The sequence below is a fragment of the Cervus elaphus genome, chromosome 9, assembly GCF_910594005.1.
Source record: "Cervus elaphus chromosome 9, mCerEla1.1, whole genome shotgun sequence".
NCBI classification, from domain to species: Eukaryota; Metazoa; Chordata; class Mammalia; order Artiodactyla; family Cervidae; genus Cervus; species Cervus elaphus.
In genome coordinates, this window is record NC_057823.1 from 79,316,088 (window position 1) to 79,341,510 (window position 25,423).

Below are 25,423 nucleotides of genomic sequence, written 5' to 3' on the forward strand. Positions count from 1 at the left end.
TTTACAGATAAGTAGATTGAAGCTCAGAGGGTCTAAGGAACCTTGTATGAGCTTGTACTTGTTAGCGATAGACAGTTCAAACATGTCAGTCGTGGTTTAAATTTTATACCTTCCCCTTCTCTGTGGCAAGCCCTCTTCCTATCTGGAATATCAGAAAGCTAACACCCATTATTTATTCCATACAACCAGGAGCCTTTGTGGAGGGTCAGAAGGCTTTTCAGACCGGTTAGGAAAGATAGAGCCATCAGTATGAAAATACCACTTGCCTTTGGGAGAAGGGTGATCAGGAGTGTGGTACCCAACTGTGGCTACATCCGAGCACTGGAGATGGGGTCAGCCAGACCAGCCGCTCTCCTGCTCTCCAGGCTGCCTGGGAAATGCTGATTGGTGGTGGTGGTGGGGCAGGGTGCTCCTTTTGACATGTAGAGATCTGAATGAGAATGACTAAAACAGAGCTGGGAAGTTAAAACCATTGGTTTTCAACTGTTGCTTCTCTCTGTTTGTGGATCTCTTTTCATGTTTGGGTTATTTGTGAGATGCCTTTGCAAACTTAAGAAATCTCCCTGCACCTTCGCCAGTGCCCCAATTCCACTGCCAGGAGAGAAGGGACCTAAATGTACAGCGAATGTCTTCTGCAAATTCAGTTGATTTGTGGACTTTTTTTTTTTTTAAGGGGCAGGAGTATGTGTGTGAATTTTAAAAAATATTTCCTAATTGTTAGGAAATGAGCACAAAATCTCCCTTGATGATTTTGAACCTGTGGCCTTGGCGTGGTGATAACAACTGTGACAATGATCACAGCTGACAAGCATGGTAGTGACACCATGTGAAAGGCACTGAGCTAAGTGCTTTGGTGGATTTTTATCTTTAATCATCACAACATTTCTGTGAAATAAGTGCTGTTGAACCTTAATTTTTAGTTAAGGAAAGCTTAGCTTATTTGTCCAAAGCAAGTTGTGTTGGAGTCAGGAGACTTCCTGTCTCCTGTTTGCCTGTGGTGCCAACTAGCAAGTATTTGATTGCAAAAGCTGGCAAAATAATGCTTAAATTGTATGGATGAGCAAATGGTACATTTTAAGATGGAACAAATCATTTGTAAATGTGAAGAGCAGCCTTAAAAGCTGTATATTCCTAGAAAGATGCATTTAAACTGTTCTCCCATTCTAATACTGTGCATTTCAGTGTTTATATTATAAGCAGCATCACATTTGAAGGATAACAAATTGGTACGCAATTGTATCTTAGTGAGAATGGTGTGCCATAGTCAAAATACGTGAACTAACTAGTATGTTTTATACCATATTTTACATTCTTCTGTTGAAAGATATTTGAAAGGGTAAGGTGTGCAATTAAACAAATTTAGCTCCCGATTCCAACCTGCCTATATTTTGAAGATATATGGTGTTTATTTGAATTTTTATTCTTTTTTTGTTTTATGTGCTCATTTAAATCTTATCTGTTTTCTTTCTTTTTTTTTTTTTTTTAGCAGTTACATCCAGCTGTTTATTGCCTAAGCATTCTGGGGCTTGTTTCATCACTCGGCTTTGCTGTGGAGCACTCCTGTAGAGCTTACTGAATTGCATATTGAAGATCCACCCTTTTGGTGAGTGGAATCATAGCTACAATTTTGTGTTTTGCTCTGCTCAAGTTGTGTTTGCATTGTTGACCAAAGTGCTTTCATATAGAGCGCAAAATAGGGCTTTTCCAGTTCTGTGTAAGAAAGCTGGCTTTTTTTTTTTTTATGCTTTTTTTCTTTTTCCCTTATGGACAAAAGTAATTTGTACTGTCATTTTCTCTCTCTGAAATCTGCAATTCTCTCTCCCTCCCAACCCAAGAAAATGACTTTACCACTCTTCAGTCATGCATCTGTTTCTTATCTACCTGAATGGACCTCTCCCCAGCTCTCAAATTTTCATTCCCTGACCTCTAAGAATAATTTGGCCATCACATTTTTGGTATTCACTATGTACACTTGAAAACAAAAGTTGGTGGTTGTGATTAGCTGGCCCACATAGCATCACATTCTCATGTATAAAGACCTTTTGGATGGAAAAACCTGGCCCCCTTTATCAGAACTGTTTAATATTGTTAATCTGTGTAGGCAGAAAGAGAAAAGGGAGCTGGAAAATCTTTCTTCTGCTTTTATTGTCCCTGAACTGACATTCCCAATATATTTCTACAGCATCCAGCATCATATATCAAATGTCTTCCTCAGGCTTTCTTGGGGTTTCCTACATCCATTTTTCTATAACGTTTTGCTGTTTTCAGTCTTGCTTTTATATTTTCACAAGTTAAATCCTTGTACCAAGATGGTTTACCTTTGGGTGGGGCAATTAAAGGGTTCTCGGAACAATCAATACATTGTGCAATTCTGACTTGGAGATGGGGCATCTGACTTAGCTAAAGCATCAGTTTGCAGATTAATTTCAGTGATTTGAATATGTATAGAAACTTTGTGTTTAAGAACAAGGTGTGAGAGGAGGTCCAGTAGAGACTCATAAATGATTCGATGGGTAAGAGGTATCTGGATTAAATCCTTTTTTGTTTTTCTTTATTGCCTGTAGAAATTTTTCAGTGAAAATGAGGCAGTGAGTAAAGAATAGGTTTTATGTGGCTAAGGGAGTGGGTATGGGAATAAGGGAGGGTAATGATGGGTATGTCCTCTTGAAGGAGTCATTTGAAATACAGCCATCAGACAGCCTTAGTTCAAACAGTCAATTTAGAACATACTTATGGAGCAGATAACATAAAACACCTAAATGGAAATCTCATGAGGCTGTAGTAACAATTAAAGTAGATGATACAATAAGGTACTTACCCTGGTAGTTGAACAACATATTCAGGGGTAAATGAGTGTCATCAGCAGTTCTAACTCCATTTTGCTGGCAAAGAAACTAAAGTCCAAGCAGCTGGCTTGAAATAGACCTTTATGCTACTGCAGGTTTTCCATGTTTTCTCACCATCCTCATATGTTTTCTTGGGTGTGTAGTCTGATGGGGAGAATCTTCTGTTAGAATATTAAGGGTTTCTTTTTGGATTTTATTGTGCTTTGATTCTGAGAAAGGCATCCAATTTAATAAATTTCAGTACACCTTAAGCTTCTCTGAAGCATCCTTGTTCCTAGTGTCTTTGGAGGTAGGATCCAAACTGGGTTGTACAAGGAAACTTGATTTTGTTAGAATATAACTCTGACTTCATGGTTACTTCCCCACAGATCAGATACCATCCTAGACCAGAATCATTTCCTGATTCCATTTTCTGTCTTGGAAGCTTGGGTCCATCTTTGTTTCTGTTCTTAAGGAAAAATCACCAAGTGGCAGAAATCCATTATAAATGCAGAGTTGTCTGTTTTGGAAGAAATAGGAGGGCTTGTGGTGACACAGACCTAAGACTCTGGTATATCCTATGCTAGCTCATCCACCGTCTCCTAGAACAAGTAATGGATGAGAACACTGCAGAGTTAGAGGGGTAAGTTTGGTGGGACAGGACCTAGGAGGATGAAGCCTGTGTTTAGGATTCTTAGAGAATCTTCTTAACCTTGTTCAAGCCAACAGTTGTCCCCTGTTTCTCTCTTGCTCACCCTCCCAACCTTATCATCTAATCTTTTGATTAAGATTTCTGGAGAAAATGGATCTTTGGTACATCATGTTCAGGGAAGCAGCAGAGGATAATGAGAAGTAGCCTGTAAATGGGGGAAGCAGGAGAAATGCCGGCATGGTCTTAGGAACTCCCTTGATAATGAAAGCAAGTCTCCAAATCTCAGTGGTCTGCCTAGTGTGCTGACCTGAAATACCATTACATTTTTCTCAATGTTCTCATTTGATTTTGCCATTATTTAGTTAGGGTAGTACTTTGATAATTGACTACTGCAACCAAAAATGTCTTTAACTTTGACTGAATAGTCAGTCCCTCAATGAGGCCAGACTATTAATATTAACTTTGAGAAAAAGTTCTTCACGGTAATTCTCTAGCATCATATTTTATATTCTATTAAACCTGTTCTCAAGTACTAATACCTACCTACTTGGAAAAGGACTCTGCAAGGCTCTGCCCTCTGCTGTTCATTCAGGGTCATTTGTAGCCCTAATAGAATGGGTGAGAGTAGCTTTCCCAGGCAACAGGAGGCTTTATAAATACAGGCTGGTGTTTCCCCAGGTGTTCACTTTCCTCCTAGACCACCAATGTTCTTTTTTTTCTCCCCTCTGGCTTATACCTGAAGTTTTAAATGCTACTCTTTTTGCTCCTAAGAAGCAGTATAAAATATACAGCTTTACTGGCCAGGGATCTGCCGTAAAGGTTTCTGTGTGGCTCCTTTTGCTTCACTGGTAGTGTATAACATGGTTTTTACTCCACGGTGGATTCATAAAAAGCATGGGATTTAAGTGGAGGTTCTCATAGTTCTAGGATAGTCATATCTCCTTTCAACCAGACTAGGATGAAATGCAAGATGTGATTTTGTCATCACTAAAAATATGACTTTTGGCTATTTTTCACTTAAAAAAAAGAAAGAAAGAAAATGGAAGAGGAAGCAACTTTAAAATTATAGAAAAAAAAATGTGATACTTTGAAAGATTGCCTTAGATAAGGGCTAAACAGAACCAATGTTTCTCGATTTCTGATGTTATTGGAATGAAAACCTACTTTAGGTAGAAATTTTGGGAAAATCAACAGACCTATGTGAAGGCTGTGTTTTCAGCTACGCATCCTGCAGTGGGTGATGTGTGGATTTAATTCCCCATCAGTAGAAGGGAAGTGACATTTTCCACTTTCTTTCCCATTTAAATAGTTTACAATAATCAGTATGTACTGAATATATAAGTGACCAAATCTCTTTAAAAATTAAGATTAGCACATTTTTCTCTCTAGTTTCATATAGACTTCTATGCAAGAACTGAAATTATTAGCACCATTTTGAAAATATTACACTGAGCTCTTTTTTTCCCTTTTCCTTTTCCTTTCTTGCCAGCAGAAAAACACCCTTTAATACTCAACATCTAACCTTTAAGATAAGTGCATTTTGAGACTTTTTCCCCCCTACATTACATGCTTGAGTTCCTTCTTAACATTGTGAGATTTACAACAGGTTTTCTTTAAATATTTCACATTCTCTCGCATACAGACATGCAATATTACATATTTCACAAAATATTTTCTTGAAAATTTAAGAATAACATAGGACTTATATAACCAGAACTAATATATAATGTTTATGGTGTTTTAATATAGTAATTATGAGTAGATAAAAAGTAGAAAGGAAGTTATTAAATGCATAACATGTACCATATTTAAAAGTGTATTCTCTTTAACATAAATTCTTTTATTGAACATGAAAACAAAATCTTAATTAATCCTAAAATCTGAGGTCCCAAGAGGTTAAATATTTTGCTTAAAGGAACCAAGTTTTGGGGTCTAATCCATTACTCCAGACACCAATCCACTAACTGAACATTTTTTGACCAGAATATGGGATTATTATAGAGAAAACTAAGTTTTACTGTAAAGAATATGATCTGATAAGCTATGATCTAGTTAATTAATTGTATAACTTTCTAAATTATGGATTATTTTGTTTAAATTCCTGCTCTTGTCACTTAATTTTTAATGCTGAAATGGGACTGATATACTTAGCACTTTTGCCAACTGTCACTGGATGCAGATTTCAGTTTCCAGTCCATGAATATATCAATATGTATCAAAGAGATGCTTATAACATGAACCAAGGAAATTTTAAAATGCTATTTAAACTTTTAAGTAACTCATTTGGTACATTAAGATGAAATGCCTTTGAATAACTTTGCTTTCTATTACAAAACAGTTTTAAAAAGAAGAAAAGTATTCTATAGATGTTTATTATATCATTGGAACTATGTAAAACAAGATAAACAAATAGAACAGGATTTGGGTAAAACCAAGCATTTTAATAGGTGTTTAAGAAATAAAGAAAAATAAATGAATCCAATTTAACTGAAAAACTAAAACATAACTATATGTTGTTAAAATTTTAGTTTAATATTAATTAAATACCATCATGACAGTGGAAGAGGAGAGTGAAAAAGTTGGCTTAAAGCTCAACATTCAGAAAACTAAGATCATGGCATCTGGTCCCATCACTTCATGGGAAATAGATGGGGAGACAGTGGAAACAGTGTCAGACTTTATTTTTTGGAGCTCCAGAATCACTGCAGATGGTGATTGCAGCCATGAAATTAAAAGACGCTTACTCCTTGGAAGGAAAGTTATGACCAACCTAGACAGCATATTAAAAAGCAGAGACATTACTTTGTGAACAAAGATCTGTCTAGTCAAGGCTATGGTTTTTCCAGTGGTCATGTATGGATGTGAGAGTTGGACTGTGAGGAAAGCTGAGCGCCGAAATAGTGATGCTTTTGAACTATGGTGTTGGAGAAGACTCTTGAGAGTCCCTTGGACTGCAAGGAGATCCAACCAGTCCATCCTAAAGGAGCTCAGTCCTGGGTGTTCATTGGAAGGACTGATGCTGAAGCTGAAACTCCAGTACTTTGGCCACCTCATGCGAAGAGTTGAGTCATTGGAAAAGACCCTGATGCTGGGAGGGATTGGGGGCAGGAGGAGAAGGGGACGACAGAGGATGAGATGGCTGGATGGCATCACCAACTCAATGGACATGGGTTTGAGTAAACTCCGGGATTTGGTGATGGACAGGGAGGCCTGGCATGCTGTGATTCATGGGGTTGCAAAGAGTCAGACACGACTGAGCGACTGAACTGAACTGAACTGAACTGAAATACCATCATATACATATAAGTTGTAAATAAGTCAAACGATTATAGTTAAGGTCTTTAAATGGTTATTTGTGTGTGTGTGTTGTTCATGTGTATCATACCCAGGTCCACAGAAAATAGGTAACGAAAGTAGGCATCTTAATAAGGAATGTACGAATGTAGGGTCATAGTCATACAAAGAATTAAGTATCAATAGCAGAGGGAAAATAAATAAATACATTTGATTCTCCTTATCTGTGGTAGTCATGTTCTATAAAATTGCCTAAAACACTGAATTAGTAAATGGTAAACCACTGCTCCTAGGGGGAATAAAGTATTAAGTCAGTGCAACCCTGTGGTTGCAACATTTTTATCAACCAATCAACAGATCGATATGTAAACTTGTTTTATGTGTGTTTCTGTTTAAAGACTTCTTACTTAATATATATCGTTGATTGTTAACAGGGAACTCACAGACGACAGCACCATAACTCTCCCCTGAACAAAGCTTATCTAGCGCATGTATTTTCTCTATAAGGCACTTCACAGTCTTTTTGTACTTAAAATCACTAGATAACGCTATACTGCAATGCTTAGGAGTCATTTAAAATAGCAGAATCACCAACAAAATGTATAAAAATGTCAACATGCAGCACTAAGGAGCCGACGGAAAAGACCTTTTGAGCATTGATACCACAAGGCACTTGCCTTGTTCCGTTTTATCTGGGAACGTGGACATCAGGTGGTCCATGGTTTTTACTGCTCTGTGCCAGGAGTCTTGATTTTTGAGTGGCAAATGTCTGTAGTTTCTCTATAAAAAGAAGCCAAAAGGGGATAACCCAATATTCAATAATTAATGTTTCAGTATTTTGTTTTATTTGGAAACGATCTGGATATTCGATGAATAGTCATCATTTATTTGCCTTCTCTCAGAACAGACAGTTCTTGACTTATGGTGGTTTAAGATTTTTCAACTTTATGACAGTGCAAAAGAGATTCACTTTCAGAAGAAACCATATGTCAAATTTTGAATTTTGATCTTTTGTTCAGGCTAGCATATGTGGTACTATACTTTCTCATGTTGCTGAGCGGTAGCAGTGAACCATAGCCCCCAGTCCCCAGTCAGCCATGCAGTCGTGAGGGTCAACAGCCAATACGCCCACAACCATTTTGCACCCACACAACTGTTTATTTTTCACTTTCAGTATGTTATTCAATAAATTACATGAGATATTCAACTCTTTATTATAAAATAAGCTTTGTGTTAGATGATTTCACCCACTTATAGGCAAGTGTTCTGAACACATTTAGGATAGGCTAAGCTAAACTATGTTGTTTGGAAGGTTAGGGTATTAAATGCATTTTTAATTCATATTTTCAACTTTCAATGGGTTTGTTGGAACATTGCCCCATCTTAAGACAGGAAGATCTGTATAGCATTAAGATTTCAAGTGACCAAAAATATTTTGGAAACGTTTATAAGTTGACATGCCATAAATCACAATTATTGTTGAAAGTTCATTTATAAACTTTTATCTTACTTACATCCACTTAATTTACTTATTCTTAGCAATTATGTTCAGATTACTCATGAAAATTTCATGAGGTATTCAACAGCGACCATCATCTTATCTTTCTGCTAATAAATTCTATTACAGAAATAACATAATCTTATTTGAATGTTAGTAAATCAAGGTAAATAAAAGTAGTATGTTTCATGTTGATAACACTAAAAACATGCCTGTTTCAAACAAACCAACAAACTTAAGCTAGCTTTAATTACTGATGATTATCCTAGATCATATAAACTTGAAAAACATTTTAGTTAGAGTCTATTATATTTCTCAGAGTATACTTGATTTTATAAACAATTGTTTGTCTTTGAGACATTAAATAGAAATATTTACAAATTAAGATGGCAATATCATCCGAAGGTAGAAAAAAATCACAGATCCATAACATACATGTGCTAAGTCGCTTCAGTCATTTCCGACTGTTTGTGACCCTGTGGACTATAGCCCGCCAGGCTCTTCTCTCCATGGGATTCTCCAGGCAAGAATACTTGAGTGGGTTGCCATGACCTGCTCCAGGGGATCTTTCTGACCCAGGGATTGAATTGTCATCTCTTCTGTCTCCTGCACTGGCAGGTGGGTTCCTTACCACTAGAACCACCTGGGAAGCCCATAACATACATATGTGGATGCATATAAACTTACAAAATCACAGATCTTACAGCTTTTGTTTTAAAATTTTAGCCATGAGACAGTTATACTAATGCAAAACTTATTAGCTTGTAAAAGAACAGTTGAATCCAAATTATGTTTGTGGCATGTAGAGTAAGTTATCTACTCAGGTGGCTATGGCTTTTACCAATATTTATGGGAAAGACTTTTTAAGAATTTCCTCATTGGAAAACTCCCTGATGTTGGGAAAGAATGAGAGCAGAGGAGACGAAGGCATCAAAGGATGAGGTGACTGCATGGCATCACTGATGGCAATGGACATAAACTTGGGCAAACTTTGGGAGATGGTGAGGGACAGGGAGGTCTGGCATGATACAGTCTGTGGGGTCACAAAGAGTCAGAAGATTGACTGGGTGACTAAACAACAACAATTTCCAAATAGCGTCTTCCTTTTTTTTTTTTTTCTGATAAGAATTACCTTCTTGAAGTTTGCATTTCAAGAGATGGCTCTGGGTTCCTAGAGAAGACCAGGCAGAACATTTATGTCTCAAAGGCACAGAGAAAGGTTTCAAGTTTCTGAGAAAAGGGATTTTGTTTCCTAAATCCAGATTTTTAACAATATCTGTAAACCTTCCAGAAGAATGGGGGAGGTTTGGGGATTGGTAAAAAGGATCATTGGGCTTTGAATCTTTTCTATAGTCACATTTCTGTTCTAAAAAGAGTAGATTTATAAGACAAATACAAATAAAACTGTTTTTAGTTTCTCATAGAGTTGGGTTGTAACCTGGATGGTATCCAGAAACTGACCTAGCCATCCAACAACGTTATCCTCAGTTTGCTTCTTTATATCAGGAAGAAGATCCTCAACTAAGATGAATATCATAAGATTCCTATGTTCTAGATTTAGAACTAGGTGTCCTTGGAATGTTTGAGCAAATTCTTCCACAATGGCTTTAGAATGCTTTTCTTTCCCTGTGGATACATTGTTTCATTTTAGCTTTGGGAAGAAGGCCTGAAAGGAAAGTTCCTATATGGCTCTGAATATCAATTTCCAATTTAGCCAACTTCTAACTTACCAAAAAAAACAAAACAAAAAAATCCTTCTGAATATCTTATCAGGTTTCAGCCAGGACAAACAGTAAATATGCCTGGCAGTACTGACCAACCCCCTAGGTGACTCTAGTGGTAAAGAACCCTCGGGTCAATGCAGGAGACACAAGAGATGGAGGTTCAACCCTTGGGCCAAGAAGATGCCCTGAGAAGGAAATGGCAAACCACTCCAGTACTCTTGCCTGGGAAATCCCTTGGACAGAGAAGTCTTGCAGCCTATATCTGTCCATGGAGTCACAGGAATCAGACACGACTGAGCATGTACACACACATGAACACAAGAGGAGTCCCCAAAGAAGATGCCAAGATCCAGAGTTACTCTAGAAGATGGCTATTAGGAAGAGAACCTCATAATTCCTCTGAGAGCTGGCAACATTCAGTAGAACCCTAGCCACAGACAGAGTGCAGCCCACATTTCTCTCTGGCCATATTTGAGGGGCTCCCAAACTGCCCATTGCCAAGTCAAGTTCTCTGGACACAAAATGAAACAAACAAAAACCAATAGGTATCCTTAGAACAGATGGGATCAATAATCAATGTGTTTTTTGTTGTTGTTGTTGTTGTTTGTTTGTTTGTTTGTTTTTTCCTGATAACCTAATCTTGGAAAGGAAGAAACTACATGAAATTTTACCTTCCTCTCTTGACCAGACACCCACGACAGAGGTCTCGGAGAGCTGACCTTGGAAAGAATTCTCACCCTTTGCCAGCTTCTTCTTGTCAGCTTCCCCAGAAGCCCATCTATGTTCTAGAATGAGTGTGGTGTCCCAGTAGGTCTTATCCTGGTCATCAGAAACTATAGAGGAGGGAATAATAATTTTCTTTCTACCCTTTTAGTGATGTCTGCCCAAGACCCCTTTTCCTCTTGGGTGCCTCATAAGTAGATAAACTTAGCAAAAATGGTTGAAAGTTCACTGTTGTAGTCACTGTCTTTCAAGAGTATCTTTGGTAAATTAACCTGCTTGTTCAGCCTTAAAACAAAATTTTATTGAAGTATAGTCAGTTAACAGTGTTGTGATAGTTCCAGGCGAACAGCAAAGGGACTCAGTCATACGTACACATATACCCATTCTCCCCCAACCCCAATGCAAAATAAGTTTAAAGAAAACAAAATTTTATTCACCAGAAGCCTCACCCTGAACCCAGTCTGACTTTAGCCAGACCCAGTCTGGTTTTTAAGTCAGACTGAGTCCAGCTCCCTCAGTTCCAAACCCTGTGTAGAAAAGGAATTGCTCAAATAAAACCTGAAAGCTCATAATGCAAAAGCAGCCATAAGAAGTCAATAAAAAGGAGGAGAAAGAGGAAGAAGAGAGTGGTATTTGAACCCTTCTGTCACATGTCAACTATTTAACCTTGAGAAGGTTAGTATCTAAGGTTTAATATCTAAGTCTCACTTTCTTCATTTGTAAAGTGAGATGACATCAACTCCTGGATAAGGTTGAGGTAAATGTTTTGAAGTGGCTGTAGTGAACGTCTAGTGCTGTAGTTGGTATGTAATAGGCCCTCAATAAGCAGCCCTTGTTATTATTCTACAGTGCGCTTATCAAAACCCCAGCCATTATTCACGGCTCATTCTGTGCCATCCACTCTCTGGTGCTTTCCTTACGCGTCTGCCGACGATGATAACTACAAGGATAACTCTTTCCTCTGAATTTCATATCACTTCTTTCATTCTTTTGAAGCACTAACATATACTTCTGATGTAACTGAACCTTTTAGAAAGCAAAAAAAAAAAAAAAAGACAAACTTCTTTTTACCACATTTAATATACTATACTCTCTTAGGATACACACACAAAACATTTAGTGAATTCATTTTTTCAATTAAAAGGACTTCTCTGGTGATCCAGTAGATAAGACCTCACCTTCTAGTGCAGAGGGTACGGGTTCGATCCTTGGTTGGGGAGCTAAGATCCAGGTGACTTGTGGCCAAAAAGCCAAAACATAAAGCAGAAGCAATATTGTAACAAATACAATAAAGACTTTAAAAAGGGCCTACATTATTAAAAAAAAAAAAAAGCACAACAACTTAAAGGACAAGAATTATATGAAATGAGAAAAGTCATGTCAGCAGAAACTAAGAAGGTGAATTCCAATCTAAGTAATGGTAGAAAAATATAGTTTAATTGTCAACCTCTGCAGTCCATGGGGTTGCAAAGAGTTGAACACAACTGAGCAACTGAACTGAAAGTTTCCGTTTATTCTGCAGAGTGACATCAAAGTGGCTTGCCCAGGGTTGCCAAGTAAATGATGAGGGCAAACACAAGGTCTATCTGACTTAGAGCTGAAATTTGATCAGTAACTGCCCTTCAACTTGACAAGCCTATGAGCTTGAGCATGTTACTAAACTCTAGGGCTGCAGGTTTTCATGTGTAAAAGTGTTTCCCTCGTGGGCTGTTAGGAAGGGTCAGTTAGTTATTCTGTGTAAAGGTGTTTAAAACAGAGCTGGGCTGGTAGGAACAACTTTAATTTTTGTTGTTTTTTATTTTAATTATTGTTATTACTACTATCATTAATAGTAGCAACAGCATAATTATTTTATTATTATTATTATAACATTATTATTAATGCCAAAAAAGCAAAATGAGCATCACTGGTGGTATGGGACATTTAAATGATTACTGAGACAGTGAAACAGGGAAGCGGAACAATGAGGAAGTTATTCCCATTTCAAATTGCTTTGATATATCCATTACTTCAGGGAGAGCATTTCAGTTTATATCTACTATGATTTTAACAATTCCCTTACACTTTTTCTTTTCCCTATTTTAGGAAAAAAGATGACAGGCTTATATTCAGAGTTTTCATAGCTAATTATATCTAGTTTGAAATTAGGAGTGTTTTAAAAATTAAATTTATTTTTACACCTACCTTCTATTCATAGGAAATAATTCTGGTTTTATGTTTAAGTCTATTATTATTAACTTTTAAAACATGTATTTAAAAAACAAAAAATCATAAGTACTTATTCAAGATAAGTAAAAATGGTAAGAAATAATGCCTATGGTATGAGAGGGTAGTCATTGGGAAGGTAGTGATGGAAATATGGTTGGGAAATATTGCAGTATAAGAAGCTGGCAAGGGGCTTCCTTGGTGGTCCAGTGGTGAAGACTCCATGTTCCCAATTCAGGGGACCTGAGTTTGATCCTTGGTCAGGGAACTAGATCCCACATGCCACAACTAAAGGTCCCATGCCGCAACTGAGACCCAGCACAGCCAAATAAATAAATTTTAAAAATTAAAAAAGGAGCTGTCAAAAAAACAAAAGCAAAAAAAAAATGGAGTGAGCAAACTCTACAGTGGTACCACTGTACCACAGAACAGAAGGTTTATGGAGAGAATTCATGGAATATAAGGTTGAGGAAGCATTCCTTTTTCTCATTTCACCATGAAGTGACAAACTGTGGGTCAGGGAGGGGCACTGATCTATAGACAATTGTTGGTGAACTTCCGTTCTAAACCACAGCATTCAGGCCAGGGCTATTAGTAGCCACTTCTTTTGTACTTTACATTCAGGAAGCCATTTTGGAATAACCAATATGATTCAGGCTTTCCACCTTAGGAAACTAACTTCTGGCTTCCTTATTACTAAATCTTAAAAGCTTAACCAATTGCTTGGGACATTTTCAGTACTCACTAAATAAGTTTCTGAATGAATGAGTGAGTGTCCTTTACTGAGTTCATTTTACATTTGTGTGAGTACATCTAAAAACTTTGATGGGATTGGCATAGAGAGAATAAGTGAATTAATTGAAATGTAGCAGATATGTGAGCTTTAGTGAGGTCACCAGCCTCACTGTAGAAGTGTTTTGGAGACCCACTCTTTTCAGGTACCACAAATTATGGTATTAAATTGATTCAAGAGCCCCAGTGTGCATGCAGATGTCCCTCCTGAGATAAATATTTGACTATAGGGGCTTCAGAAAAGAAATGTCGCTAACCATTCAATTTCCTTAAAGGACCCATTCAGGACTTTTTTAAATTGATTTTTTATTGAAATATAGTTGCCTTACAATGTTGTGCTGGTTTCTACTGTATGACCTAGTAATCCCACTCCTCTGTATATACCCAAAAAAACCATAATTCAAAAAGATACATGCACCCGAATGTTCATAGCAGCACTGTTTACAGTAAACATCCATCAACAGAGGAATGGATAAGAAAATGTGGTAAATTTATACAATAGAATATGACTAATTCAGTTGTATTTGTCAGGAGTCTTCATAGATTGCTAGCATTGGGATGGAAAAGCCCATTGGTAGGGCAATGAAAAGCAAAAAGATGATGCTTCTGCACAGTGACATCACTATTTTAACAGGATGTGAAGCAGGATGATTCATGAGACAAATAATTCTCTACTGTATTCTGTGTGCATGTGTATGTGTGTATTTGTGTGTGCAAGTTGAGGGTGTCGAGAGCACTGCTTTCAGAAAAGTTGCCTAATCTATCCTTCTAAAGATTCCTCCTTACCTCAACTGAATATTAAAGGTCATTGTTTTAAATGAGGATACGTGAAATTAGCCATTTGTAGGATAATTCTGCTTTTGGTGTGCTTTCTCACTCATGTATAAGAAACGGTAGTGATTTTTTGGTGGGGGTACAGGCATAAAGGTTACAGATATTTTGTAATTAGAGATGTCATATCATGTTTTCCTAAATTTATTGCAAAACAGTGAGTTCCAACTGTTTTTTCAAACAAAACCCCTCTGCCTGTACTGTCTAATATTTTGAAGACATATCTATACGATATCCAGGATTTTACCTCTAATTACCCATAAGCTCTGTATTGTGAGATGCTTTAGAGAGCCATTTTAGTTTTTTATGTATATGAAACAGATTGAGAATTTTCCCAAAATGTAGCTATATTTCAGACCAAATGTTGAAATTCAATAACAACAACAATAATAATAAATTCTGGAACTTAATAATAGCTAACATATGGAGATCACATAATATCATGGGTTGACTCTGCTAAGGACTAGACATACATACATTATCCCATTTGAGTCCCACAGTGCTCCATGGGACACTCCAGACTCATAACTACTGTACTCCCTAAATCTTCTGTTCACCACCCGGCCTTACCTGCATATTGTTTTCCAGCTTCTCTCTCCTGGCTAAGCTGGACAAGCGTTGAAAGGGCAGTTTTTTCACAGTATAATTCAAGGCATCTTTGTTTAATATAAAACAAAAAGGCCCAAATTTGTTTACTATATCATGTCAGTATCAGAGTTCAAGCTGATATTATATTTTATGAATGACAGCTTTCTGACTAAAGTAATACTTAGTGAATGTCTTGATCAGACATTCTAGGGAAAAAACAGATACTATACATACATTTTTGTTGTTAGGCTCTTAAGTCACAACTTCTTTAACATGAGGGCCATTGTAAATTATTCACCTGATTCAAATATGATAGAATTATTTATTTTCAAATTTATCAATTCCAGATCATGAATTCCAAATTGCTCTTTTGTATCCTTGAAGGCCACCTTAAGTGATAAAGAAATTCCCCTGACCTTGGAGTGACTCCAAGAGACAATTCAAAGGCAAGATACAGCAGCCTTCAAGAAAAGCTCAACATAAATTTGAATGTGCTCTAAAGAGAGGGCAGCTGTCACCATGGTGATTTTATTCTTTCCTAGACTGAGTTCAAAATGAGAGGGGAGGTGTTTTCAAAGTAAAGATGCTGAAATAGGTGAATTAAAGATCTGGATATAATTTCTGTCACTAGAAATATGGTGTTTGGTTTGAAGTTTGGAGCTTATATATGGATTTGTATACTCAAGATAATGATTGTTAGGTAGGCTGAGAGATCATCTTTCTATTGTCAAAATATTTATAGATAATTACAGTTAGCTTTATCATTATCAATATTCTGCTAAAAGGCATTATATTCTCAGTGATTTCTCAACTAATATTATTGAATGTTTACTATTCCTGTGCAATACACAAAGTGTTGTGCATGCTTTATTTTATTTAATCAATGAGAGAGATAAGATAATCATTCCCATTTTAAAGATGCAAAAACTAAGGCAAAGGAGACAAAGGCTTTGAAGTTCTTTTAAATGTTTATTTGGATTTGATTTTAATTTTTTCAGTGCCATAGTTTTATTAAAAAATCGGGTTAAAAAGTCCCATCCTCATGAAGCATGCATGCCAGTGGTTTGTGTATGTCACACAGCAAGTGCCAGGTATAAGAGTCAAACCCAGGTTCAAATTCAAAAACCCTATTGTAAATAACTCGAGTCAGACTATCAAAGCATACGTAAATATTATAGGATGTTGAAAGTCTTGTTTAAAATTAGCCATACCTACAGGTCAGATTTGGGACAATACAGGAAGGAAAACCTTTGAAACAATTCTGGAGGGCTCACAGCTACTTTTGTGCTCCATTATCAGAATTTCAGGAATATGTCACCAAAGATATAACTTTTATTTTTCATTTATTTTTATTAGCTGGAGGCTAATTAGGTTACAATATTGTAGTGGTTTTTGTCACACATTGACATGAATTAGCCATGGATTTACATATATTCCCCATCCCGATCCCCGGTCCCACCTCCCTCTCTACCCAATCCCTCTGGGTCTTCCCAGTGCACCAGGCCCGAGCACTTGTCTCATGCATCCAACCTGGGCTGGTGATCTGTTTCACCCTAGATAATATACATACTTCGATGCTGTTCTCTTGAAACATCCCACCCTCGCCTTCTCCCACAGAGTCCAAAAGTCTATTCTGTACATCTGTGTCTCTTTTTCTGTTTTGCATATAGGGTTATCGTTACCATCTTTCTAAATTCCATATATATGCGTTAGTATGCTGTATTGGTCTTTATCTTTCTGGCTTACTTCACTCTGTATAATGGGCTCCAGTTTCATCCATCTCATTAGAACTGATCCGAATGAATTCTTTTTAATGGCTGAGTAATATTCCATGGTGTATATGTACCACAGCTTCCTTATCCATTCGTCTGCTGATGGGCATCTAGGTTGCTTCCATGTCCTGGCTATTGTAAACAGTGCTGCGATGAACACTGGGGTGCATGTGTCTCTTTCAGATCTGGTTTCCTCGGTGTGTATGTCCAGAAGTGGGATTGCTGGGTCATATGGCAGTTCTATTTCCAGTTTTTTAAGAAATCTCCACACTGTTCTCCATAGCGGCTGTACTAGTTTGCATTCCCACCAACAGTGTAAGCGGATTCCCTTTTCTCCACAGCCTCGCCAGCATTTATTGCTTGTAGCCTTTTGGATAGCAGCTATCCTGACTGGCGTGTAATGGTACCTCATATAACTTTTTTCCTATGCTTTGTTACCCAGAAGCCTCTTTGGACTTCTGGAAATTCCTGTCAACTACATTTGAAGAACGATTCTCTTCCAGTTGAGAAGGGCCTTCTCTTAAACTGAGCATGTGAAACCGAGATTTATCAAACTCAACCTGGCTACCATTATGGTGACAGATGTCCCAGCTCAAACTCCCTCAGACTGTCCTGGAGGGGCTCTTTGCAGTTCTGCATGTGCCAATAGTCGTTTTCAAACACTGCATTTTTTTTTTTTTGCTCATGTTCTCCTTGCTTTTCATGTGAACTTGATCAGGTATCTCTTTCCACCATATATGTACAGATTTCTGACTTTTAAAACTGGGAAGAGCAATTCTTTCCTCTCAGAAAGATCACTGAGACGCTGACAAGTTGAATATCTTGGTGAATGTTTATCAGTACTGGGGAGTACTGACCCTCTTGCTCCGAGTCCAGAGGGCCTAGTGGTGTTGACCTCTTAGCCCCAAAGCAAAAGGACCTTCCTTTGTCCCTTTTTCGAATACTTTGGAGAATTCCTAACCAGTAACCTCATTTCCCTGGAGGAAATGCATGAAAACCAGCTGCTAAGTGCCAGTGTTTGCATGCACCTGTTTGTTTATTTTCTAAAATGTAATTGGGAATATGCCTGGAAGCCGGAGTCTGTTCTGTAGTGCACGCGAACCAGATTTAGTGCACAGAAGACAGCCGCAGCCTTGTACTGTGCATCTTACACAACAATACAGCTATTGTGGGCACAGGTCTCTAGTTGGCGTTTTGCAAAAAGACATGATGATCAGGAATGCCTGGAACACAGACTTTTCATGAGTGACCGAGATATTGAAAATTAACCAGGAGCATTCATGGAAAACACCACACAGTAATCATACTCCTTGTCATGGACTACAAAACTTTTTATCAATGGCTTTTAATGTTGGCTGCATTTTAATATAATTTAGGAAATTTTAAAACACACACATACACATATACAGACTCTGGACTTTACCTGTAGTGAATGTGATTTAGTTCACCTGAGGTGGGACGTATATATCCATATTTTGCAAAAAACTAATAAATAATATTATGTAGTTGGCGCTGGGAATTGTAATGCCTACCTTTCCCACCTTTCCTCTGGGTTCTTCTCTCAGGTCTTTGGTCTTTCTTTTCCCTTCTACAGAAATGCTCTTTACCTAGATCTCTGCATAGCCATTCCTCTTGTACCATTTACCTCTTAGCTCACAGACTCTCTTACTGGAATATATATAAGCAGCACCTTCTGGGGTTGTGAAATGCATTTCAAGAGAGGCCATAAACTCAGATACTGCCTTTCCTGATGATCAGCACTCTCTCCAGTTGCTCTCAAGTCAGCTACTTCAATTTTTTTTCCTTTTCCAGGTTACTGACTGAGACCAATTTGTTTTTTGTTCTATGTTTTTATTTTTTTAATCTCCTGTCACTTAAAGGCAGTAGCCAAGAGGGTAGAAACTTTCTCTGGCTTGTTCAGCCTTGTATTTCTGGTACCTAGAATAACAACTTGCGTACAGTTGGTGCCCAATAAACATTTGTTCAATGCATGTTCTGTGTGTGATACACGAAGATGAAAATCTCTGCTGTAAAGCAGTAATATAAGTTGAAATTCATCAGGGAATTTGAGTAGCCAAAGTGAGGTTCTGAATAGATTCAAATAAAGAGAGGGTGGACTCTCACAAGATGTTGGGAAGACGATCTTTGTAAAGGGAGCAGTATCCCTTAAGAGCAGCCTTCCCTGGTAGCTCAGATGGTAAAGAATCCACCTGAAATGCAAGACACTGGGTTCGATCCCTGGATCAGGCAGATCTCCTGAAGGAGGGAATGGCTACCTACTCCAGTATTCTTGCCTGGAGAATCCCATGGACAGAGGAGCCTGGCTGGCTACAGTCCATGGGGTCGCAAAGAGTCAGACACGACTGAGCGACTAACACTTTCACATTCAAGTCATGCTCAGAGTAGCACAAGCTAGTTATCTTGGCTGGGATGAATGAGCTATGACTAAAATTAAGCCCATCTCATGATATAGTGAAATCATTCAAAGTAAAAACAGTATTTGGAAATAGATCACAAATGGTATCTAAAGCAAATATCTCTAAATAATATGAACATGACTGTCATGGAGAAAATACGGTATTCCCCAACTCCCATAAAAACTCAATTTTCAATTAGTATTCCCAAAAAACTAATGAGATAATAACAGCAACAGTTGTGACTATCATATGTTTATTATATTGTTTTAACCCTCATAGTAACTTATGAGGTGATTACTAGCCACAGCTTCCCATCGACTAAATGGAGATTAGAGATCAAGAAATCCACTGAAGTCCCATCCCAAGTAAATGATTGAAATACGATTTGAGCCTAGAGTTGTGAACCCCAAAGCTACTGGATTCACTCAAAATACTGCACTGCTTGCTTTGGATACAGTTTCGTCAGACATGATCCTCATGATTGTCTTTCATACTAATTACGTCTCACCAGATCAGAATTTTAATAAAAAGTACAGAACGTCTTCAAGTTATAATTTCTTAGGAACTTTTAAGGTCCATCATTTGGAGCTTGAAATATGCCTTCACAAAGGAAGAATGTTATGGATACTGCCCCAATCCCCAGGCCACAGAAGCCAAACATAATTCTGAACATCTTTTTAGACAAGAAAAGAAAGTAATTTTATTTTACATGTTGTTTTACATCCTAATTTTAATTATGGCAATAGCATGTGACATTTAAAAACAGACACAATTATTTGCCCATGTTTTAATATACTGTACAAATAATTTGAGCAAAATAGGCTGCCAAAATGCCCATTCAGTTTTGGTTTATATTTAAATTGAATGCTGATACCTAGTAATGGTTTAATTAGAATAGGTGAAAAAGATGTATGGGTGATTTTGTATAGATGTCAAAGGAGATGAGAGACTCTTTGAAAGAATTTAGGTGAATCTTAATTGTTTTTACTATATGTGATTTCATTTCAAGCTTGATTTTTTTTTTCTTATGACAATATCATTCCTCTTAAAGTATGTTGATATAGGAATAGGATGACGGGAGGGTTTGACAGGATCTGCAGGTCTAAGTCAGATGAAAATGCAAGTTTATTAGGTGTTTTAGTGAGAGTCAGGAATTAAAGACAGAGGATGGGGATGGCGACTGTAGGGAGAAATTTGAAAGAAGAGATACTGCTTGGATTAGGCCCTATCACCAAGCTGCTCTGAGCTTAAATCTCTTTACTTGTCCAGGGTCCAAAGTAGAGGGCTGCCAGTAAGACTGGAGCTGGGTGACAAGAGGGCTCAGAACTCAGCAGGCAAGGCTTGTCTGCAAGGCTTAGGTGTTACAGGGGAGGGGCTGTTCTCTTTAGTTATAGAGGATTGACGGATTATATAAAAAGGTAATTCTTGTAGAATTCAAGTACCAGTACAAAAACAGTACCAGTTTCTGATAATCAGCCTCAATTGATATTGAGTGCACAGGTGGGCCTATTTTTCTTTTCTTTTTTTTTTAATGATTTATTACTGTCAGAGAAGAATGGTAATAAACCATTCCAGTGTATTTCCTTCAAAAAGTGGAGCTACTGCTGGTTTGTTTTTAAAACAAATAGTTAATTCAAAACTAACAGAATTCTCCTTTTTAAAAAAAGCTGGTAGTTGCTTATTTACTTCGTTTCAAAGGTTTTTTTTTTTTTTAATTCAGTCTCCCTAGCAACAGAGACATCTGTCTCTATTCTCTTAGTCATTAAAGCCAAAGAAAGTAGCTGCTTCAAAAATAATAAAGGCAATTTCTATGAATTGGGTAACTGTTAATTGTTGCCAAGAAATCTTAGTGAGATAATGAGGCATGCAGCAATTGACAAAGATCTTTTCATTGATGTATGAGCTTCTAGCTAGCCCATGGTGGTTAGCTAATATATACAGTACCATCGATGAGGTATTGTGTGATTCACTATGTAACACAAATAGAGAAATGATCTTTACTCTTTCTAATTTCTTTCAGAAGTATGCCTTGCTGTGATTTTTCTGATTGCTTAGTAACTAATCATACCTTGGGATTCCAGGGAATATATTTGCCCATTATATTTCATGAAAGTAGAAAGGTTTGAAGCATTCACAATGGAGATCAATGCAACAAATAGTATAGTAGTTGTTGATGGTGTTAAAACACAATATACTTTTTATTTGAGTTGTAGATTCTGTAAAACCATTTGAGTGAAAATACTTAAAATTGCACTCGATTCTAAAATGTATATTGGCATTTGTGCTAAAACTGTTTGCAGGCCGCTTATAATGAAACCCCAATCACCCTCTACAATAGCTTCACTAATAAACACAAAACAGTTTTTCAACGCTTTCTGCTTTCCCAGAAGCCAAGGAAGCAAATTATATTAAGTCAGTATTTTTTATTATTGGCCCTGTGTTTGGCACATGCCTGGGTGTATGTGAAACTACTGTTAAATGGGTAATAACAGAAGGAGAAAACCAAGCATATAAAATCAGCTTTTTGTAATTTTTTTAAAATCAGGAAATATGCTTCTGATAACCAGATGTGGAATAGCTCATTGCATTATTGGCCCCATAGGCCTATTTTAGTTTCTTTAAAGGGGGTAGGAGGTGATTACAAAGAGAAAGTGTAAAAAAATGCTGAATCTAGTTTCAATTTTAGGATGTTTATAAATATCAAGGCAAATACTATGAATATTCAATGTATATCAATTTTAGCAGAAATTCAAATAAGAATTTTGCTTTTGTTATGGCATGTTATAGTACACCTAGTATGGATAAAAAATAGAGGAACTAAATATGTTTTGAACTCACAGTGACATTTGGCTCATGTCTAGGAATATGTACTTTGTACATCCTACAGGTAATTAATGCATTGATGGTTAGAAATTAGATGAGATCTTGGAATAAAAATATAGGCAGAGTTAGGTAAATCTTTTTGGTGAAGAGATAATTTTTGAAGTATTTTCTTTTAAAAAATCCTCTCAATGCAGATATTTCTAGTATACACTTATGAATATAAATGAATAAAAGACATTATCTTTTATAAATTACAATTTTTGTCTGCATAATTTTGCACTGCTAAGGTGACAAACTGTTAATTTCCCTTCAAGATGCCTCTAATAGAATGAAAGTAGAAGGAATTTTTCTAACAACCAAGGAGAAATAGACTTGAATAGCTGTTGGTGACTTTTTATCGAAAGTTTAAAAAATTCAGTGTCAAGAAAATTTTGGCACTTGATGTAGCGTTTGTAACATAGTCTAGAGGATCTCAAAGTTGCAGTCCTGGCTTTGTTGATCAAGTTTTACCATATTGTCTATCAGCATGTCACTTAACAGCAGGTGTAGGACTTGAAATGAATATTGTCTCAAATAAGGGCCACATATGGAATTTGTCTCTTTCTCTAAATAATGGATTGGGGAACTGTGTCCTATGAATGAAATGGCCCCACTGCTTGTTCTGAAATGGTATGTGAACTAAGAATTATTTTTATATTTCTAAATAATTGCAAAAATTTAAAGGAAAATATTTTTTAATGTGAAAATTATATAAATTAAAATGTCACTGTTTAGAAACAAGATTTTATTGGAGTATAGCACACCCATTGATTTACATATAGTCTGTGGCTGCTTCATGCTATAGTGTCAGAGTTGAGAAGTTTATGACAAAGATGGTCTGGCCCGGAAAGCCTGAAATACTATCTGCTCCTTTCTGCAAAAGTTTTTTGACACCCACTTTGCATTTAGGTTATGGTGTCAGGGAGACTATTTTAAAGTAATTCCATGGCTGATTCATGTCAATGTATGACAAAACCCACTGAAATGTTGTGAAGTAATTAGCCTCCAACTAATAAAAATAAATGAAAAAAATAAAAATAAAAAAAATAAAATGTGACACACAATATTTTCAATAATTAATATATGCAGCTAACATGTAAAACTAACAGAAAACTAAGAAAATGGCATCCAGTCCCATCACTTCATAAAAATAGATGGCGAAAACAGTGGAAACAGTGGCTGACTTTATTTTTCTGGGCTCCAAAATCACTGCGGATGGCGATTGCAGCCATGAAATTAAAAGACGCTTACACCTTGGAAGGAAAGTTATGACCAACCTAGACAGCATATTAAAAAGCAGAGACATTACTTTGCCAACAAAGGTCTGTCTAGTCAAGGCTATGGTTTTTCCAGTGGTCAGGTATGGATGTGAGAGTTGGACTGTGAGGAAAGCTGAGCGCAGAAGAATTGATGCTTTTGAACTGTGGTGTTGGAGAAGACTCTTGAGAGTCCCTTGGACTGCAAGGAGATCCAACCAGTCCATCTTAAAGGAGCTCAGTCCTGGGTGTTCATTGGAAGGACTGATGTTGAAGCTGAAACTCCAGTACTTTGGCCACCTGATGTGAAGAGCTGACTCATTGTAAAAGACCCTGATGCTGGGAAAGATTGAGAGCAGGAGGAGAAAGGGACAACAGAGGATGAGATGGTTGGATGGCATCATCGACTCAATGGACATGGGTTTGGGTAAACTCCGGGAGTTGGTGATGGACAGGGAGGCCTGGCATGCTGCAGTTCATGGGGTTGCAAAGAGTCGGACATGACTGAGTGACTGAACTGAACTGAATATGTAAAAAGAACCTTCTTGTGTCAGGGGTTTGTGCTAAATATTTTGTGTGTCTGATTCCTTTGAATTTCTATAACAACTCTATGAGGTAGACACTGGAATTTTCCCCATTTTAGAGATGAGAAAACACAAGATTTGTTTTCTTTCTCCAGGAAAAGATTTGCCAAGTATAACAAAAATAAAAGTAGTGAAGCTAGGGTTTACAACTAGATTTGTTTGAGGGCAAAAACCCATATTTAACACCTGCAGTATTGTCGTTTCTGAGTATGAGCCCTTCCAAATCAAAGAGAAAAAGACAAACAGTTCACTAGAAAAGCAAATGATATGAGTAGACATTTTCTCAGGGAAGAAATACAAATGCCTTCTTTCTTACACAGCTATTAATTTGGGGATGAAGATGAGAGGAATTACTGAAGCCTTTTCTTGTTTTCTGACTTGGAATATTAGGTTTGGATTTCTTTCCCCCTCCAACTCTGGTAAATAATTCAGTGATGTGTCCAGAGTTTCAGAAACATGGCCTTCAGCTCCCTACCCAGGTGTTTCTACTGCCTAAAGCTTAATCATGCTAGCTAGAAAATATGGGAGAATTCCTCTAGTGTATTCTCTATGAAAGAAAAAAAAAGTTGTTATGACAAGGAGAAAGAATGCTCCAGGAAGGTCTTGACTCAATTCTGTGGTGTTAGGAAAACCATTTAACCTGAATTCACTTTAATAACCTAGGATTCCATGGGCCCAAATGCTCACGGGGCAATTCTGAAGGTCTTATACCACTTCTTAACTCACTCCTTTTCTCTGATCCTGTGTTTTGTGCCAGATTGTCTTTTTATGAGCTAGGATTCTAATTTGTAAGCCACCTTCCCTTGTGGCTCAGCTAGTCAAGAATCCACCTGCAATGCAGGAGACCTGGGTTCGATTCCTGGGTTGGGAAGATCCCCTGAAGAAGGGAAAGGCTACCCATTCCAGTATTCTGACTTGGAGAATTCCATGGACTGTATAGTCCATGGGGTTGCAAAGCGTCAGACACAACTGAGTGACTTTCACGTTCACTTTAAGCAGAGAGGGAATTTACAGGACGTCAGTCAGGTAGCTTGAAGAATCATAAGGAATTCAGGAGTGCAAAATTGAGAAAAGAGACACAAACAGATGATCCGGCAACATGAGATGCAGTACAGACATGACTGAAGAGTTGGGCTGCATAGGACATGCTGCTGAATGCTGCTACTTGGATCAACTTTGAATCTGTCCCTTCACCTTTGTGTCTTTCATAAAAATTCACAGTTACAAAAAGGAAGAGTCAATGGCCCAGGTCTTAGATTGTGTTCATTATCTCATGTGCCAGATTTAGGTAGGAAGGACCATGTGGACTTCTTCAGCTTCCAGAGGGAGAAGAAGAAGTTTTGAATACTGTGTAGACCAAATATAAGAGAATTTAGCACTATATTTGGTGAAGGACTAAA

At 37.3% G+C, this 25,423-nt stretch overlaps 1 protein-coding gene across 1 annotated transcript in view; it reads left to right on the plus strand.

Annotated features, from left to right (window-relative positions):
- TENM2 (teneurin transmembrane protein 2) overlaps nt 1-25,423 on the plus strand; it is a 1,355,200-nt gene that overhangs the window by 99,116 nt on the left and 1,230,661 nt on the right. The window contains exon 2 of the mRNA XM_043913490.1: nt 1,487-1,603. The gene's annotated coding sequence lies outside the window, so the exon portion shown is untranslated. The remainder of the gene's footprint in view (nt 1-1,486; nt 1,604-25,423) is intronic.